Consider the following 19,401-nt stretch of genomic DNA (forward strand, 5'->3'; position numbering starts at 1 on the left):
AGACTTGTCTGGGCATACAGAATCCTTCACTGACAAGAGTGGCATCAACATCAAGAAGGGTGACTATTCGGTTCCTTACCCCCGAGAAAACCCTGGTAGGTGCTACTGCCTGGTTAATGAAGGCATATGCTATCTCATGCTGGCAGATTGGCTGGACCTCTTTTGCATATGAGTCTAAAAATCTGTTTCTTCATGTACTTGTTTATTTATACACGCATTTTTCAGACTAATATTTTTTCCAGCCACACTTCAAGTATGATAGTAGTATAGTTAAGTTGCTCATACTCTTAATTTTTAAAAATGCACTATTTGTTTATTATTTTCTTCACACTAGTTTAATTTATGAGCTAATTTCCACATATACCTTATTAAAAAATGGACTATGAGAGGTAAATACAAAATGTCTTCAAATATATGAACATTCAGCAACAGCCAATGGCAACAATTATCAAACAATCCTACTAAGCCGCTAATGGCTGTGCTAACTTGGGCAGCCACCTTTCTGCTAAGACTGGACTCAGAAGACTTCCTGGGCCATTGCCTGATGCTCTGCAATGGGAGTTTAACTCTCATTGGTACCACCACAGAAACACAAGCAGGCTCCATGAAGAGAACTGAAAACCCTCTCAAAACGGAGCGAGCAGATGACTGGCATTTTACAGCATTTGATAGCTGAGAACTGTGTGTCTTTCTTAGCAGTCTGAGATTAAAAATGAGACTTATATGTAGATCCAATTAATTGCCTACAGAGTCATCAATCCCCAAACCCCAAGCTCACCTGCATCGCAGCATAAACACAGCCTCACTCTAACCCCAGTGCCAAAAGAGTCCCAGGAGGTGGAGGAAAGGAGAGGGGAAGTTTGCTCCTGGGGGAAGACCTCCCCAGGTTGTGTTCAGGATCTCCAGGGTGAGACAGGGTATTTTTGTACCGACAATGGCTTGGCAACCCACCATCACAATCACGCGTGAGTGATCATGTCAGTCACCTAATCACAAATTACAGTACACAGGCAAAAAGGCTCCTCTGCTCACTCTGGAATCCCTTTCTTGGACTCATTTCCTCAACTGTAAAACAGGAACTTTGAACACTTGTCTTTAAGTCATGTTCCCTACCTTCAAGTGTCCCAGCTCACCTCTGAGACTGAACAAATGTTGTTATATGCCCAGGAGGCAAGCTGAGGCAGAATCCAGGTGGGCAGGTCCAGAGCCCTGGCTTGTACTTTAGCTGCTTTGATTTTTCTAAAGCATCATTCTGTGACAGAGAGGGAGAAAAACAGGGTAGTGTTCAGTCCTGGATGCATGTTAGAGTCCCCTGGGGAGCTTTTAAAACACAGTGAGGGCCACCTGCAGAGACTTGGATTTAATTGGTCTGAAGTGAAGCCCAGACATCAGTATTTCTTCTTCTATAAATTCTATTCATTGGGATAACACTGATTAATAATGATGTAAATTTCAGGTGCACAACCCTATACAATACAACATCTATATCCTCTATTGTGTGATCATCACCCTAAGCCTAGTCTCCTTATCTCCATATATTTGACCCCTTTTTACCCTCTTCATAAAAAGCTCCCTGGGTGATCCTAACATGCAAGCAGAGCTGAGAACCACTGGCTCAAAAGAAAGGCTCAAAATCTCATCTAGCTAAAGAACCCCAGATCTGAATCAGTACACTGCCATTTCCTAACAGCATGAGCTTCACAATTCAACAAGCTCCTCCATTAGTGCAATAAAGATACAGTGATAACCATACCTGCCATAGTTACCTTTTAGGACTAAGATGAAAATCAATTTGGAAATATAAGAAAAAGGCCTGGTTAAAAAAATAATAATACAGTTCTCCATAAATTCTATTTTTCCTTAAGGAAAATTCTTGAGATTTAAAACTCAAAATGATGGTCAAGGCACAGAAGCAACACAAGTGAGAAGGTGAACAGAAATCAGAAAAAGGGGTCATGTTCTTGATTTTCAGCACAAAGGTGAGGTGGATTTTCTAGTTTTTTACTACGAAACCACTGATTTTTGACTTGAGCTTGACCCCCTTCAGATATAAGATGAATGTAAGATGAACATGTCCTAGACTCAGGCAGATACATGAGCCACCGTTCTACATGTTGGAGCTGAAACCAGCACTCCCTGAGCCTGAGAGTCAGAAGATTTAGCACAGCTGGCACTTGTTCCCTGCAGAGAGGTGATGCAGGTGACAATGGAGCATGAGAGGCAGGACACTGCGCCCAGAGCAGACAGACACCAGGTCCTGTCTAAAGAAGGTCACCTCACAGATGAGACAGCATAAAGGGGTGAGGCCCTGGCTGGTTAGAGCGCTGTAGGGACACACCCAGATTGCAGGTTTGATCCCCATCGGGGCACATCCAGGAATCAACCAATCAGTACATAAATAAGGGGTATTACCAATCAGTGTTTCTCTAAAATCAATGAATAATTTTGGGGGGCGGTGCAGTCCCTGATGGAGCCCTACGTTCCCAGGAAGGCAAGTGCACTAAGCTGTCTGGGGTGGTGCCCGGGTCTGTGCGGGGACAACAGCCCACACCACTGACAGGAGTGACAAGTGCGGCAGGTGCGTGAGCCCGTTCTGCCCCACAGCGGGCAGCCTGGCTCTGTGTGTGTGGGGGGGGTAAGAACCTCGGCTGCACGCTGGGTCCGGGGACAGGAGCAGGGTAGGCGAGCAGGATGCGTGGGGGCAGCCTACGTCTCCCCCAGATGACCGTCCCTATGGCCCTGGCTCTGTCCCCAGGGCGTGGCTCTCCGCAGAGGGGCGACAGCTCCACGCCCAACAGGACGTCAGAGGAAACCCACTTGGCAACAGAGCGCTCGCCCGGCCACAGAGGGCACCGACCTGGGGAGTCCCTGGGGCCCCCGGCTGCTTCCAGCTTCTGGTCCAGTGCTCGCCCCACGCGCATCGATGCTGTGATGGCCCGGCCCGAGAGAGGACTGTGTTCCTGCGCACGGACAGATGGGCTCCTCTGGATCACCCGCGGGGCTGTGTCCGCAGACAACAACCAAGCGGGGCTAGGAGTGGCGGACGACGGCAGCCATGGAGCCATCCCGGGAGGCCCAGCAGGCCCTGGCGGCGGGCTGAGCACGCACGGTAAGGCCGGGCGTCATGGCCGTGGTGTGCCAGGACGCCGAGATGGCGGAGCCCTCCGTGAGGGGACTCATGCCCTGCGGGCAGCGGCCACACACGAGGCTCCGCCTCGTCATTTGGGCGTCGCGCCTCGCGCTCTCACCTCGTCTATGCTGAAGCATCTCCGCACTTCCGGCAGGCGCCACTTCCGGTGGGCAAGAGCGGAAGTCGGGAGGCGGCAGGCCTCGTGGAGGGCTGCCCAGTGGGCGAAGAGACCCGGATGAAGAGGCTAAGGATGGCAGCCAGCTGCCCACCTGTGTTTGTATCAATGTGCGGCCTCGGCCCGTAAGGAGATGGTGCCACACTGACGCGGGCGAGCTCGGTCACACATGATGTGACATCCAGGTCGTCCAGCCGCATGGAAAGCACTTTGTCATCAGAGGGCGCCCTGCAGGAACGGGACATCACACCCGTCTCAGGAGCCAGCGCCACGCCTGCCTGTCCCCTGACAGCCCATGGAAGCTGCGCTGCAGGGAGAACGCTTAGGCTGGGCCAGCACTGAGGCCACATGACGTCGCGGCAGCCTGGGGTGCAGCAAACCACCATCCGAAGTTGCATTTGTGGCCATGCCTTCTACAGTGCCACCGCGGCCCAGCAGCCCGTGGAGGGCGTGATGGGGGCTATGTGCCCACTGTTTATGGACAAGAGACTGGACAGCCTTCAGACTAGGAGTTACTCCCATGTTACAAATGCCGCCAAGTTGTATTAAATATGTATTTTTTTTTTTAACTGAGAGGGGAGATGGACTTATACATGTGCCAGGACCGGGATCCACCCATAGCCCATGCTTAAATCAGCCAAGCTATCCTCAGTGCCTGGGGCCCATGTTTGAACCAATCAAGTTACTGGCTGCCAGAGGAGAAAAAAGAGAGAAAGGGGAGGGGAAGAGAAGCATGTGTGCCCTGATCGGGGATCGAACCCAGGAAATCTACACACCAGGCCAACATTCTACCACTGAGCCAACAGGCCAGGGCTTAAATATCTTTTTATTGGGGGCGGTATAATCATAGTATTTATGAATAGATATGTAATCCATTATTGCTCAAATAGAGTTGATGCTCACTTTACCATTTACCTTGCAGAGGAAAGCAGTTACTAACAGCTATACAAATAGCATGTGCACCCAGGTAGTATAAGATGTACATCGCTCTATCGCTACCTATATCTATAGCTATACACATATAGTCCCTGTCTTCGAGCAGCTAGATTCCAGGTAAAGAAGCAATCAGGTACATGAACCAGATCAGGTAACTGCAATTAGGAATGATGTATCTTCCCTCTTAGAAGTGATCTCTCCATCCTGGTAAGTATCCAAGCAGAGACTGGATCAGCAGATGAATTCTCCCCAGGCATGTTTTAGGGAGAATTTTTGAGTTGGGAGACATGCTGGAACATGGAATCTATGACACATCTTTCTCTGTCAGAACAGCCTATGCCATAGTGCTGAGGTCTTTGGAATAGCTATATATGAAATCAGAAAAGAGAAATCACAGACTGGGCAGGAGTCAGGTGCAGAGCTCTGAAGCCTGAGTCTGAGTCAGATGAGAAGATAAGAAGACGGACATTCTAGACAGAAGGAATTGGAGTCATGCTGCATTGGAAATCAGGATGATGGTAATCCACATTGAACACAAAGTATCCTGAAAACTATTTTATCTTCTCTGTATCATCCATTTAGTAAATTATGTGCAGCAAGACCACAAACATAAGATAGTTTCTTCTCCTATCCAGCCACTGCAGGAGGCTTATCCTGGACATGGATGCCTTGCATTGTAGGAGAAGGGAAGTCAACCATATGTGGATGTTGCCAGAGAATAAGTGAGAGGAAGAGACAGAGACAGACAGAAACAAACTTTCTGCCCTCAACCTCAGTTTTTTTTCAAAAAGATTGGCAACCCAAATACATAGAATCAAAAAATTCAAGGGCAGAGTTACATTTAAAACCCCAGTAGGATGAACATAAAAAATACAGAAAATTTTATTCTGTTTTTTTTTTTTCCAGGAGATGGCCATAATTGAGCCAGAATCAGTCAAAAGAAACCTTGAGTGATTAGTAAACTTGATGTAAAAGTCCCCTGAAATATATTACAAGTGAACAACTTGTCACTGCTCCTGGCATGAAAGCTACTTGAAAGAGGAAACAGCTCCTTTTAAAGCAAATGGAAGAAAAAGTTATTCAGAAGAGACCAATTGTTCAATCAAGAATGCTTATACTGTTTAGTAAACTGTTACTATTCTCATTTAGATGATTTTTTTTAAAAAGAAAGGAAATGATTCATGACAAATATTTCCATTTTGAGGGTTGTCCCTTTTGTTTAAGAAATTAAAAATTTTAAAAAGCGTTGTGATTAATATTGGGATGCTTTTTAAAGTATAGCTGGTACGTGATTTTTTTTCATGTCAATATTTCAGCAATGAAACAAATATTTTCCTTTTTCTAGTAATGCAGCCTCACTAACATAATTAATTCCAGGAGAAAAGGAAGGAGGGAAACAGGAGTGTAAAGGAAGCTTGTAGGAGCCATCAATGTCAAGGTAGAATCAGCGAGGACAAAAGTACAGAGACATGCTGCTGTGCTATGCATGTGCTGTCTCTGCCGTGCCTGAGGGCACAGCTGGTGCTTCACACTCTGGAAGGAAGCCTGTGGCTGGCCTCAGTCTGAAGGAACCGATGTTCAGTGGCATCAGGAATAAACTTTACCTCTTCATGGGAAGGTCATTAATAGGCTAGAGCATTGTCATGCCTAACCCAGTGTGCACAGGGCTTTCTAACCTCACCAGAGACTCCTCAGACCATATCTATTAGCCTGCTGCAAAGAAAAACAACGGCCCTTGCTTTAATGGGGGCTGCCAGCATGAAGGGAGTCAGGGTTCCCTTCTCAGGCTTGCTCCCAACCATCTGGAGGACCCTTTAGGGCTGAGGGGAACTATGTGCAGTGCAGACACTTTTGGGGTGGGCCAGTAATAATGTAAATATCCACTTCCCTGCCAGTTCAGCTAGGCACAATATGCATAAGCCATATCCATGACACATTAGTTCTGCAGGTTTTCTCTGCTTCTCTGCTTCCCACAGGCATCCCAGTGTCCTAGAAATACCTTCTGAGTCATTTTTCCTGCTGGGTAAAAACATCTGGAAATTTGTATTTGAATGCCCTAATGGGTGACACGGCTAGGGCACCTTGTTTGAGAGAAACAGTAAACATCAGAAGAGACCAATTGTCTCTTGGGACACCTGGACTGTCCCAGGTACACCACGGGGTATGGCCACCTGGCACAGTGCTTTGGAGGGGGCAGAATTCACTGGTCCATTATCAATGAAAAAGGCTACCACCACATGCACCCTTTTCCGCAGATGGGTCATGGCATTCCTGTTAATTTCCCCCCGAGACAGGTTTTAAAATTCATAACATTCAAGCACTTTACATCTCTCTGCTCCCCCCTCCCACCACACCAGCACTACATGCTCCACTCAGTGTGCATAAAGGCATTAGCTCCAGGGAGGGTTTCAGGAGTCTCTCAACCAAAACAAATGCATCCTTTTATACAAAATGCAATACCCTCCTCCTCCTCCTCCTCCTCCTCCTCCTCCTCCTCCCTGTTACCATATGAGCACTTTCCCCGCAAGGAAAAAAAGGCCAGAAAAATAAAGTTGGTGCCTTTAGAAGCCATCTAAGGTAAGGAAAATGAGCTCTAAATACTAGTAAAGCAGAGTTGTCTTGACCAATCATGACCAAAACCAATGTCATGAAGCTTTTCACCTATTTTTCTTCTAAAAACATTATAGGTTCAGGTCTTTTTAAGTTTTTAACTCATTTTGAGTTGATTTCGTATATGGTCTAAGATAAGGGTCCAATTTCATTCTTTTGCATATGGATATTTAGTCTTACCAACACTATTTATTGAAGAAACCATCTTTTCTCCATTGAGTATTCTTGTCACCCATGTCAAAAATCAACTGACAGTGTATGCATAGGTTTTTTCCTGAGCTCTCTATTCTGTTTCATGGTTCTCAATTTCTGTCTATGCCAGTACCGTATTGTTTTAATTTCTATAGCTTTGAAATATGTTTTAAAATCAGGAAATGTGATGTTCTTATTTCTCAAGGTTGCTTTGGCTTTCTGGGATATTTTATGGTTCCATATAAATTTTGTTTGTTCTATTATTGTAAACAACTGACATAGGGATTTTGATGGAGATTGCATTGAATCTTTAGATTGCTTTGTGTAGTATGAACATTTTAACAGTGTTAAACAACAAAAGCAAAAATAGATAAGTGGGGCTACATCAAACTAAAAACTTCTGCACGTCAAATAAAACGGTGTGAAAAGGCAACCTATAGAATGGGAGAAAATATTTGCAAACACATATCTTATCTGGAGTTAATATTTAAAAATATATAAGGAGCTCTTACAACTCAATAGCAAAAAAATTAATAAAAATATCCAAATAATTTTATTAATAAAAAATTGAATTAAAAACTGCACAAAGGACTTGAATAGACATTTCTCCAAAGAAGAAGTATAAATGGCTGACAAGTATGTGAAAAGATGTCCAACATCACTAATCATCAGAGAAATGCAAGTGAAAACCACGGTGAGATATCACCTCACACCTCTCAGAATGGCTATCATCAATAAATCAACAAAAACAACTGTTGGGAAGGGTATGTGGATAAAAGGGAACTCAAGCACATTGTTGATGAGATTATAAATTTGTGCAGCTAGTGGAGAAAATAATACTGAGAGTCCTCAAAAACTAAAAATGAAAATACTGCGTGACCACACCATTCCGGTTCTGGATATGTATACAAAAGAATAGAAATCATGAACTCCAAGAGATCTGCACTCCTATGTTCACTGCAGCCTTATTCACAACCGCTGAGATATGGAGACAGTGTAAGTCATCCGTGGATGGATGAATAGTAAAAGAAATATGGTATGTCGACACAATGGAATACTATTCAGATTAAAAAAAAGAAAAGAAACTTCTACGGTTAGTGACAACTTGGATGAACCCGTAGGGTGCTCAGCTCAGTGAAATAAGCCAGACAAAGAAGGAGGAATACTGCATGATTGCCCTTATATGTGGTATTTGCAAGTCACACTCTTGGAAACAGAGAATCGAGTGGCAGTGGCCGGGGCTGGGGTCAGGGGCATTGCTGTCCATAGTTCAACTCTGGAGATCTACCATGCAACGTCATTTCTGTAGTTAACACTACTCTGCTGTGCACTTAAAAACTGAAGAGGTTAATCTCATGTTGAATGTCCTTACCACAATAATAATAATAATAAAAGAATCTATTCTACCAATCACCCTCTACTAGAAAAAGCATTAAGCATTTCAGTGTACTTCATTCTTCCTCACGTTCACTTCAGTTTTAATATTCACACATCCTTAAAGTTCTGAGGTGAGGACCTCAGAAGAAAGCTGAGGTAGTCTGGATGAGGCAAGGGTCCAAAGGGTCTGAAAGAAAAACTAAGGAAAGCAAACTCTCATAAAACATTCTTGGTATATCTAGTATACCAAGTGTCCTAGTAATTAGTCATTATGAGCTGTGAGAACCAGATTAGGGCCTGCTTTTTAATTCTGACTGGAAATATAAACAGACACACAAGACTTAAACCAGCCGGCATTCATACATCTTTTTTTTTTTTTTTTTTTTTTTTTTTTTTTGGTAGCTATTACGTACCCGCTGATGACCAAATACAATCAGATGTGAGACTATTCAATGCAACTTAAATGTAAACGCTCCTTCTGGGGTGGGATTTACCAGGAAAATCCTCGTGAAGTAGATATGATTTAATTTTAAGAAGGCCTTTGCAGTAATAATTTGCTAGCTGCAATTAAGAAACAAACCATAATAGTATAAAGTTTTGTAAACTTTTACTGAAATTAAAGGCTTTCCTTCAAAAAAAAAAAAAAAGAAGAAGAAGAGAGAGAAAATCCTTAATGTGATAAATACTCAGCCCTGGCCAGTTGGTTTAGTGGTAGAGTGTCTGCCCAGCATGTGGATGTCCCAGGTTCGATTCCCAGTCAGGGCACACAGGAGAAGTACCCATCTGCTTCTCCTCCCCTCCCCCTCTCACTTCTTTCTCTTTTGCTCTCTCTTCTATTCCTGCAGCCATGGCTCGACTGGAGCAAGTTGGCCCAGGGTGCTGAGGATGGCTCCATGGCCTCTGCCTCAGGTGCTAAGAAGAGCTCGGTTGCTGAGCAACAGAGCAAGGGCCCCAGAGGGGCAGAGCATTGCCCTCTAGTGGGCTTTCTGGGTAGATCCTGTGTGGGGCACATGTGGGAGTCTATCTCTCTGCCTCCCCTCCTCTCACTGAATGTGAAAAAAATAACATAAAAGAAAAGAAAGAAAAATGAAAATTAATACTCCTCTGTTTCTCCAAAATAAATACCTTGATTCAGTTATTAATATTAAAATTCCAGTTTTGCGAGCAGTAGAGGAAAGCAATGGGTATTCAGGGAATTGGGCATTTATGAGGATGCCATCCATCATCAGTCATAGCATTATTCTCAAAACAAAGGACCACAACATACACTATGTCACACGTGACCACACTGACCTGTGAAGCTAGTTTGTATTGTACACCTGTGCAGGGGTAGGGAACAACTTCTCACTCTGGTCAGGACAATTCCATGTTTCTGAAAAAGGGCCATGGCTCAAGATTCTGAAAGCACTGGGTTCCTCTCCAAGGACCTGATGCTGCACATCTTATTGACTCAGAGCAGCCATGAACTTGTGGAAATCATGCTCCCACCAGGGCCCTGGCCAGTTGGCTCAGTGGTAGAGCATTGGCCCAGCGTGTGGAAGTGCCCAGTTCAATTCCTGACCAGAGCACACTGTAGAAGCACCCATCTGCTTCTCCACCCTTCCCCTTCTCCTTTCTCTTTATCTCTCTCTTCCTCTTCCGCAGCCAAGACTCCATTGGAGCAAAGTTGGCCCAGGCACTGAGGACAGCTCCATGGCCTCTGCCTCAGGCACTAGAATGACTCTGGCCACAATGCCTCAGAGAGGCAGATCATCGCCCCCTAGTGGGCATGCCGGGTGGATCCTAGTAGTGCAAATGCAGAGTCTGTCTCTCTGCCACTTCTAACTTTGGAAAAATACAAAAAATAAAATAAAATAGAAATCATGCCCTCACCAGATGACAGATGTATCTATAGCCTCCTACCATGCATCTCTGCCCACATCACCAAGAGGGACCCCTTGTCAGGCAAGAGGAGATCTCAGGCCATGCCTGTAGGCTTGACAGTCAGGACTGCTCAGCTCAGAGCTGGTTGCAGGGAAGGAGGCTGTGTCTGTGATCTGGAAGCGTTAATGTCCACCAATGGGCTCAAGAGCTCAGTGTCAGGGGTGTGGGAGGAAGGAGGAGGTGTCCAGGGCTCTGCATTGGCGAAGGGAGGTCTCCCTTTCATTCAAGACACAGCTGCAGGGAAACTGCCTTACTGCAGCCATCGCCTTTCTCGGTGCGTATTAAGTAAACAACATACTACTGAATTTCTTTCAAAGGAAGGCATAATTATCAATGAAAGTGGAAACTTCAAACATCCGAATCATTTATCATCTTTTCTCTTTAGTTCCGTCGCATGCTGACTCATCTACCCCTTTAAAACTGGTAGTCTCCCTCACACACAGACTAGACAGGCTCATTCAAGATGGTTTTGTGAACGCCCGAACCCATCACAGCCTTCTTCTTGTCAGACTCCTAAATCATATTTTGGCTCAACATGACTTTTCACCAGCTTGCTCAGGCAGTGAATCCTTTTAATTAACTTTAAAGCAAAGGGAGAAGAAATCAATACTGTTTGGTATGTCCATGACTTTGGAGTGATGCCCACGCAGTTTAACCTGGCCCGAGGTCAGTGGATTATTCTGAAACACTGAAATGGTCAGCATGCTTTCCTATCAGAGGACAATATGAAAGGCAGTTAAATGAACGCATACATTCAAATTCTGTTATGAAAGTGTTCCTTCTTCTGTCTGTATACCAGCTGTTTGCAAATTATTGGAAGTAAAATTGCTATGATATATTTCAAATAGTCAAATAAATATATAAAATGCACACGATTGTTTATGCATGAGAACATATGACACCCCTAATTTTTTTATTTCATAAGGAATTGTCAAAATCAAACAGTATACTACTTCTAACAGCTCTCATGCTTGTGAAATCAGTTGTTGGTAATATGAGACTGTCCATAAATCCCTCTCCTCAAAGCTGCTCATCAGTGAGGGTGTAGTTCCCTTGGGGATTTAGGCTGTCAACTGTATCCAGTTGCAACAATATATCCTAAGTGAAGCACATCTTTCTAAATGATAACAATCTATTCTTTTCTCAGGAAGGTGATGGTTTAGAAGAATTTGTCAACTAACTGCCCAGGGTGAGTTGTCTTTGGTGGAGGGTGGGTGAGAAGGGGAGCTGCACATTCTCAACTGTGCAATTACTCTCAGAAGACTCATAGGGAGTTGACTTTCTGTGAGTTCAATTTTCCTCACCACACAGCCTAGAGCAGTTACCTATCTCTGGATCTTAAGGTAATCAGAGCAAGGACTCTCAGAGCCAGGCAGGCCTTCTGCTCTGTGAGCACCGTGAGCGCTGACCTGTCATGCTCTGATTCCCTAGGACGCCCGCTGTTCTTACTGTCCTGGAAGAGCATCCGGTCATGGTCACGGCCGCAGGACCGGACCAGGCTCCATTCTCCCTTCCAGCTGGTCTTAAGGCCACGTGGGAAATGCATCTGCATCTCACTGGCACTAGCCCGGCATCTGTGCGTGCCACCCTCCACACAGCCCCACAGTCCCTCTCCCTTGCCTTTGCCCTTCCCTGTTTGCTAGTCCCTGGCCACCCATGTCTCTGGTTGTTTTGTTTTCTTTTGTTTGCCTTTCTCTTTGTCTCATTTTCTTTATGTATCATAAAACTTTATTTCAAACAGACATGTTGGAAACTCTTTTTAAATTCTAATAGGTCCCATTTTGCACATGTAGATGAACACATTTATTCTTCATTACTTTATTAGTAAATATCCAACTTAAATTGTTTGAGCTCTACTCAGCCCTTGGTTATAGAAGAGAAAAAAACAGAATTAGACTGGTGAATATAGCCACTGTGAAATTTTTCTTTAATTGAAAAGTTAGCTATGGAAATATCACAAAGGTCCACCACCATGCCTAGGTATCTTGTTCATGTGAACATGATCAAACAAAAGACTATAATGTATATCATGTGCCAGTATGAGCTATGTCCTGTCAATCCAAGAATAAATAAAAATGGTTTGACATGTCAGGCTCACAAATGGCCTTCTGCGTACCCCAAAGTTACACTCATAATAGGTTAATATGACTTCCATCCATTGCCTTCAAAGTATTTAACATCAGCACATTTCACATTATTGTAGAAAAGACACACAAACACAGGGAAAAAACAAATGGCTGTACCATTATTTTCACAAATATAAAACATGGAGGAATATTAAAACAGAAACAAATTCTGCACGAAGGTACTCAGTTAGACTTGAGGTTTAAATTCTAGTAGACTGAATAAATATGTGACTACTGAACTTATTAGTCAGTAAATGTTGTCTAAACACTCAGAATGTTTTTCACCAATTGATAAAAACAAACCCACAGAGGTAGTCTTGGTGTTTCTTCCTGCTAGTTTGTTCATCTATAGACGGTGAGCCTTGGAAACATGGGACCACTTTTCCTTTGAAATGGGGAGGAGGAGGGGGTTGCTATACTTCTATTTTTGCCAGACTTCAAGACAAACTTGACTGAGATGTCAAATTGCGATGACTATGCCTGCCACTAAACATGCTGATTTATGCACATTCCAGTAGCTGGTGTCTGCTCACAATGAACAATGAGTTCTTCTCTCCCTACAAAGATAGACAGCTTTGTGTGCTCAGAGGGCTGGGATGGAACAAAAAGCAGACACCTGCTGAAATGCTGTAACCTTTAAAGACTTTCAGTGGGCTCTTTTGTCTCACCTAAAAGTTTGCTAAAACCAAAAATTTTAATTAGATTATAGACATGGCGATATGCCATCATTATTCGATGTATAAACAAAGTCCTTGAGAGGAGAATCAGTAGACTGTTTAAAGAATGAGATTTTTTGTTTTAAGACAAAAGCAAAAGCACTTCTGACTTTTGGGATGATTCATAGGTGTCCCTGCATTAGAACCAGCATTGAGCCCCTTTGGTGTAAATGCATGTCTTTGTTTTTATTCATTCAATAAATGATTTAATTTGCATGTATTCGGCATCTACTATTTGTCAGAGAGTGAGCAATTGGGTTCAATCCTTAATTCCAGGTTAAATATAAGTTTAAAAAAATAGAGAAAGAATAGTCATCATCATAGTAATAGAGTTTATGAAGCCTCTTTCACATTTCACATAATTATTTTATCCTTCTAATAACCTTGATCAATATAACATCTTTATATCACACTTGGTTTTACAGGTGAGGATATAATGTCAAATACAAAGATGATGTGTCAAAAAAGCAGACAAGCTAAAACTAGAATGTCAACGATCTAATTCAGTGGTTCTCAAACTTTTTGGGGCACATTTAAAATCCTACAAATAATTGTAGGCTCACTATAGACAAATTTCTGAGAAATATGTTATAATAAGTCAAATATTAAAGAAAAAAATATAAAGTCCAAGCATGCTTTTATTAAATGAAATAAATACAACAAAATTAAATTTATTTTGACATTAAAAAACATTTTTATGTTAGATTTTTTGAGTTATGCTTTCTAGAATTTATAAAAAAGAGGGGTTAAAAATAAAAAAATGAAAAAAAGTTATATTTTTATATATATAGATACATTAGTAAGATTTAGTAAATTCGCAGGTCCCGGTACAAATGTGTTAAGTTTTTTCATTCTTATGTTTATGAGAAACATGAGCCTGATGTGTCCTAGAGATTTCTTCAATGTTTGGGCATATATTTGAAAGGCAAACTCTCATTTCCTCATCAATACATTGAAGAATTCCTCTCTTTTTACTCTTAATTGAGTTGAGTGCAGAAAACCCTCACCATACATATTATCTTAACTTGACACCAAACAAAAGATAGAAGAAACTTGCCTCCAGTCTTTCCGGGGAACATGGGGGGTAGTGTAAACAATCCAGAACCACAGCTTAACAGCCTTTTGCAACCTAATCAGGCAAGCGAGGTGGGGGGTTGGGCAGACTATCAACTTATACCCAATTCCTCATACCTCTGTCCCCCAAGAATCTAAACTCCAAAACCCCAGTTGGTTTTTTGGTCCCCAACAGGCACATATTTCTATGGAATACAGTAGGGTGCACCTGGAAATCTTCTAGGGCACACCAATGCACCCTGGCGAACATTTTGAGAATCACTGGAATTGCTTGGTCTACACTTTCAGGTAAATCCAATAATTCTGTGTGATCCCCAGGGCTCCTGTCCTTCAGAGTCACCACTGTCAGGTCAGTTTCTGCACACCCTCAAGAACCCTCTCCATCCTCAGCACAGACCAGGAACTCAGTAGATCCCTATCAACTGACTTGTTTACCAAAATATGGTAAAGAACAAGATGGTCAAAACTTGAAAATCAACTATTACTGTTTCTTAAGGAATATCGCTACCTTTTAGTCTGGCTTGGGTGAGGATGAAGGACCCCGCCCTTGAGCTGAAGGTCATTTGACCCTTGGGTTTATTTCAGCTAAAGGAACACATGTGGGTGCTATATGGACCAAGTTCAGACAGTTCTTAACCAGCCACATTGGAGAGGCGCACATGCATGTTACAGGATTCCATGCTGAGAGCCATTTATTTACCCTGGAGGCCAAGAGGAGACTTTAAAAACCAAATCAAACCAAATGAAACCTAAAGCCAGCTTATCTGAAAATAAACAAAGTTCATGTTTGCCAATGAAATAATATTTGTCACTTAACTTCTCTGGAGAACAAGGTATGAAATAAGATATCCCCTTCAAGAATTCTCCTGAGCACTGCCGCCCACAGAGGAGACATTTCACTTTAGGCTATACCAGGATCCCTCCTTACACACCGTTGCCCGGGCTACAGGGAGCATCAACAAGCCAGGTTCCTTTTTCCTATTTCTCATTGGCGGTATCTCTTCAACACTTTTTTATCCAAGAACAAAAATTTGAATTGAGATGATATAAAAGCAGGAAACAAAAAAGACACCAAAAGGTAAACTAAGATGTCACAACCATATTGGATTTAACAAAACAGTAACAATATGAAACAATGAGTACCCCAAATCAGTCTAACAGTCAATCAAGTATCGACTGAATACCTTCTCTGTGTGTAAGGCCCTGGAAAATCCCTATGGTAAAAATTAATACCTTTAAGGTATACGGCACATTCCTAAGGAGACACAATCTGGTTTTGGGTAGGAAATGAACACATACGTTAATAAGTATCTTGAACACTGGCAAGTGAATGATGCCAACAACAGCGGCTATTAGAGTAAGAGGAGGGACAGCTCCATGGCAGACGGATAGGGTCAACAGGCAAAGGGCAACTTAAATCTCAGCCTCCATAGGATGCTTCCAATGTCTAATCTGTCCATTTTGTACTAATGGTCCTCCTCATCCTCTCACGTTTATTTAATAATAAGTACTAAGTTCCCTTTCTTCACCTCTTTTCCATATTTAATCTTTTCATCCTTTCAGCTCGTTCCTGGTGAAGAAATGTCATGGAGCAAGTTAACTCCTTGTGTCTGTGTCCCTGGCTGGGAGTCTGGCAGGCTTGGCAGAGTTTTGTTCTGTGACATTTGAGATTGAGATGTGTGTTGGATGAGAGGCCAAATTGATGATGAAGGTTGCACATCTCCCTCACAACTCCCCAAGCAATCTATAAAACCATCACCATGGAAGCAGAGCCCGGACAGAAAGCAGAGAGAACATTGCAAATTTCAGCCAAAGACTGCGAGCAGAGTGTGTAACTAGGTCTCAGTGACTCCTTCACTACCGGACCACAGCGACACTGTTCATCTCAACATTAGAAGGCGAAAGAGGATCACTTCAAGCCAACATGTGGTTTAAAAGATACAGAGATATAAAGTATGATTTCGGAAGAGCTGTGTTTCCCAATAAGTTTAACCCAGCATAGATGTCCTCTTTAAATTGTTGGAATAATTTTTAGTTTTCGAAATTATCATAAAACATGGAAGATTCTTCATTGCCATAGAAACAGACACTTCACTGCTGCAGAAAGAGCTAGTCAAGATGTCAGATGGTGCCTATTTCTTGCTGATGACTTCTCTGGGACCTGACGTGCATCTGTCCCACTCAACTTCAATGCCCCCTTCTTTTTAGAATCAGAACAGTGACACTGCTGGGCCTCAAGAGGATGAAGTCAAAGGCCCCTCTGCTGAGGCGCTCTCTCTGCAAGTGCGTACCACCCAGAATTCTGTGTCTCAACCCTCTCCTGGCTTCATCCTAGTTCTTGCTTAGTGGGAGTAACAACTGAGAGAAAGGGAACATATTTTCTTCCCAAAGGAGTTCAGTTCAGCCTCCCTCTGAGCACCCATCGATTGCTCTGCATGAGAGGTAGGAGCTGGAGTTTTCAAGTGTCCTTCTCAGTTGCTTGAACTCAAGTGGCAGATACACAACTATTTATTTTTAAGTGCTATCAAATGGCCCAAACGAGCCAGAATACACTTATCACATAAGTAGATGAAGGAAAATAAAGTGTGTGGAAGGCTAAAGGTTCTCTAATCGGAGTCTGGACTGCTGACTTCTGAAATTTGTAGTCTTCTAGTTTAGAAGAGACATCATCTTCCAGGGAGCCCCATGGTGATGCAGGGACGCGATAAAGGCACATGCATCCGTCCATGTGTCCAGAGCACCTGTGAAGGGCTCTCCATGGAAGGACAACATGTCTCTTCCCAAATATGAACACAGACCAAAATGAAGTGATTGCCACTCGTGAGGTAAAGACCTTCACATTGAATCAGGACATAAAACTGGTGGCCTGCAGGGTCCCCACAAACTGGGGTATGGTTCATGCTCACAACCACAAAGAAGGGGCCACATTCAGTCCTTCCTCACTGGTCTCTCTCCACATCTGCAGAGAGTTACTGGGCACCAGCCATGTTTCTTGGATAGAAAGAGGCACTCATGAAGGGCAGTATTTCACAGCCTCCTGTGGGAGGTCCTACTGTTACTTGAACAACTCTACATGGCAGGCAGTCCATGACACAGACCATAAAAATGTACATTGTCAAGTGCACGGGAAGAGGGCCGGACTTCTGCTGGAGGGATTGAGAAGGTTTTGTGGGAAAGCGCATTTGAACCGGTCTTCAAAGTGTGCACAGTAACAGTGTGTGTTAGCACAGACACAAGGCAGGACACAGCAGTGAGCGAGGATGGGGCAACTGACCTGAGCCCCGTGAACAGGGGGATCGTCAATTCCTCACCGCAGTGACCACCTGGCAGGGACAAAAGGCAGACGAGACTGGGTGGGGGTTGCTACCTCAAACACTGGGGTAAGGTGTATGGGTTTAAGTCTGCAGGACACCGGAAGACACTGGTGTTGTGTGAGCACAGAAAGACCAAAGTTGTAATTGGAGTAATTAATCTGAAGACATAATGTGAAGTGTGTGCTTGTGTGTGTGTAGGGGGGGCGGAGGCACGGTGTGGGGAAGGTGGCACTTGAGGCTGCTGTCCCTGTCTGGCAGAAAGATAATGACAGTCTCTTCTGAAGCAGCAGGAGAGGAATGGAGGGACACAACAGTTGGGAGGGCTATTTTAGCGATGGAATTGGCAGGAAGTAGCCACTGATTGGCTGCCAGGTTAATTATCCCAAAGAATTGCTCCAGTCTAGCCACTCAACCGCACATAAACCTTCCGTCATTTCCCATTATCTGGAGAACAAAGTCACAATCTCGTCACACGGAGAGACTCTTCTAAGTCTGACACTGACATCTGCGACCTGCCCAGCAGGGGCTTCGGGCCTGCTCTCGGCCACGCCTCTGTGAGCGCCTGCTCTCACCCGACAGTGCCTACGCTGCCCCCCAATAAGCCACAGGTGCTCTTTCCTAGGAGGGTTCTCACCTCGTTTTCCCTGCCTGAATTGTCCCCCTCTTCTATGATCATTGGTTGAAATCTTCCTTTTCCTTCAAGGATTGTCTCAAATACAACCTTTTCATGTTGTGCCACCTGTTGGCCTTGCACGACCGTCTCTCCCTCCCTTAAGAAAACCCTAACATTGAATGTATGGTTTGTTACCACTTGTACCAAATTCCAAACCCTATGGTGGTCATTTATCCATTTGTCTTCCCTTCTCTATGGGTCTACAACATTTCTGAGAGCAGAGGGTGGTTCTGACACCTTTTCTGAGAACTCACAGCATTGGCTTTGATGAAGAGTTGTTGAAGGAGTAGACAGAAGAATGATTAAAGGATTAACATCGGCTGGAAGGGGGCTCACAGCATAAGCCCTCTACCTGAAGCCAAACCATAAGAATGAGAAAACAAACAAACAAACAAAAAATAGAAGAAAGAATCCCATCTGTGGACACAACATCCCCATGGGGTTAAACCCTGAAATGCTACCATGTCATCTCACAGCCTCGGGACACCTCACCAGGCTCAAAGCCCCGGTCTGAGCATGGCCAGTGGGATCAGATTTTGAGATGACTGATCCCAAGGGGGGAACTTCATGTTTTCATAACCAAGCTTACCCAAGAAATCAGCAAAGGCGGCTGGAGGCAAATCCTAGCTGACGGGCCATGAGCGCCAGGACATTTACCACATGGCAGCTGCCTCTAGACCACATCACACACGTGCTCGTGCCCAACCTGTGTCTTCCCTGCTGATGGATCTAGACAAGGACATCGCCCTGTCGCTCAGATTGGGTTACTGCTCTGCCTCATCTAATAAACACTCTCTGGTTCTCCTTACGTAACAGAGGAAGGGATCCAAAAATGTGAGACACACCGTGACGCTGATCTCAGATGGGGACATACGAGAGCCTGGGTGATATCATCGAGGGAACGGGAGAAATCTACTGAGTCCCACCACTCGGGGACCCCACCCCGTCTGCCCCAGTGAATGGAGTCTGAGTAGAGTGTGCTGAACAGAGGCCAGGCCCCCGCAGCACCCTCAGTCCTGCTGGGCCCACTCTTGGACTGGAGAACGAATCACTGGGGAAGCACAGTAAGCCCTCTGTCTTCACCCAGAATAAGCCTGGTCTAATTAAACGCACAGTGAGTGCTCCCTTCGCTAGGTGTTGAGCTCTCCTTCAAGG

General features: G+C 44.0%; 1 protein-coding gene across 11 annotated transcripts in view; it reads right to left on the reverse strand.

Moving 5' to 3' along the window:
* MYT1L (myelin transcription factor 1 like) overlaps positions 1–19,401 on the reverse strand; it is a 398,804-nt gene that overhangs the window by 366,941 nt on the left and 12,462 nt on the right. The window contains exon 1 of one of the 11 annotated variants that reach the window (XM_066237386.1): positions 1,134–1,225. The exons of the other annotated variants lie outside the window; for them this stretch is intronic. The gene's annotated coding sequence lies outside the window, so the exon portion shown is untranslated. Of the gene's footprint in view, positions 1–1,133; positions 1,226–19,401 lie in introns of those variants that run through there. 11 annotated transcript variants of the gene reach the window in all.

The sequence above is a fragment of the Saccopteryx bilineata genome, chromosome 6, assembly GCF_036850765.1.
Source record: "Saccopteryx bilineata isolate mSacBil1 chromosome 6, mSacBil1_pri_phased_curated, whole genome shotgun sequence".
NCBI lineage: Eukaryota > Metazoa > Chordata > Mammalia > Chiroptera > Emballonuridae > Saccopteryx > Saccopteryx bilineata.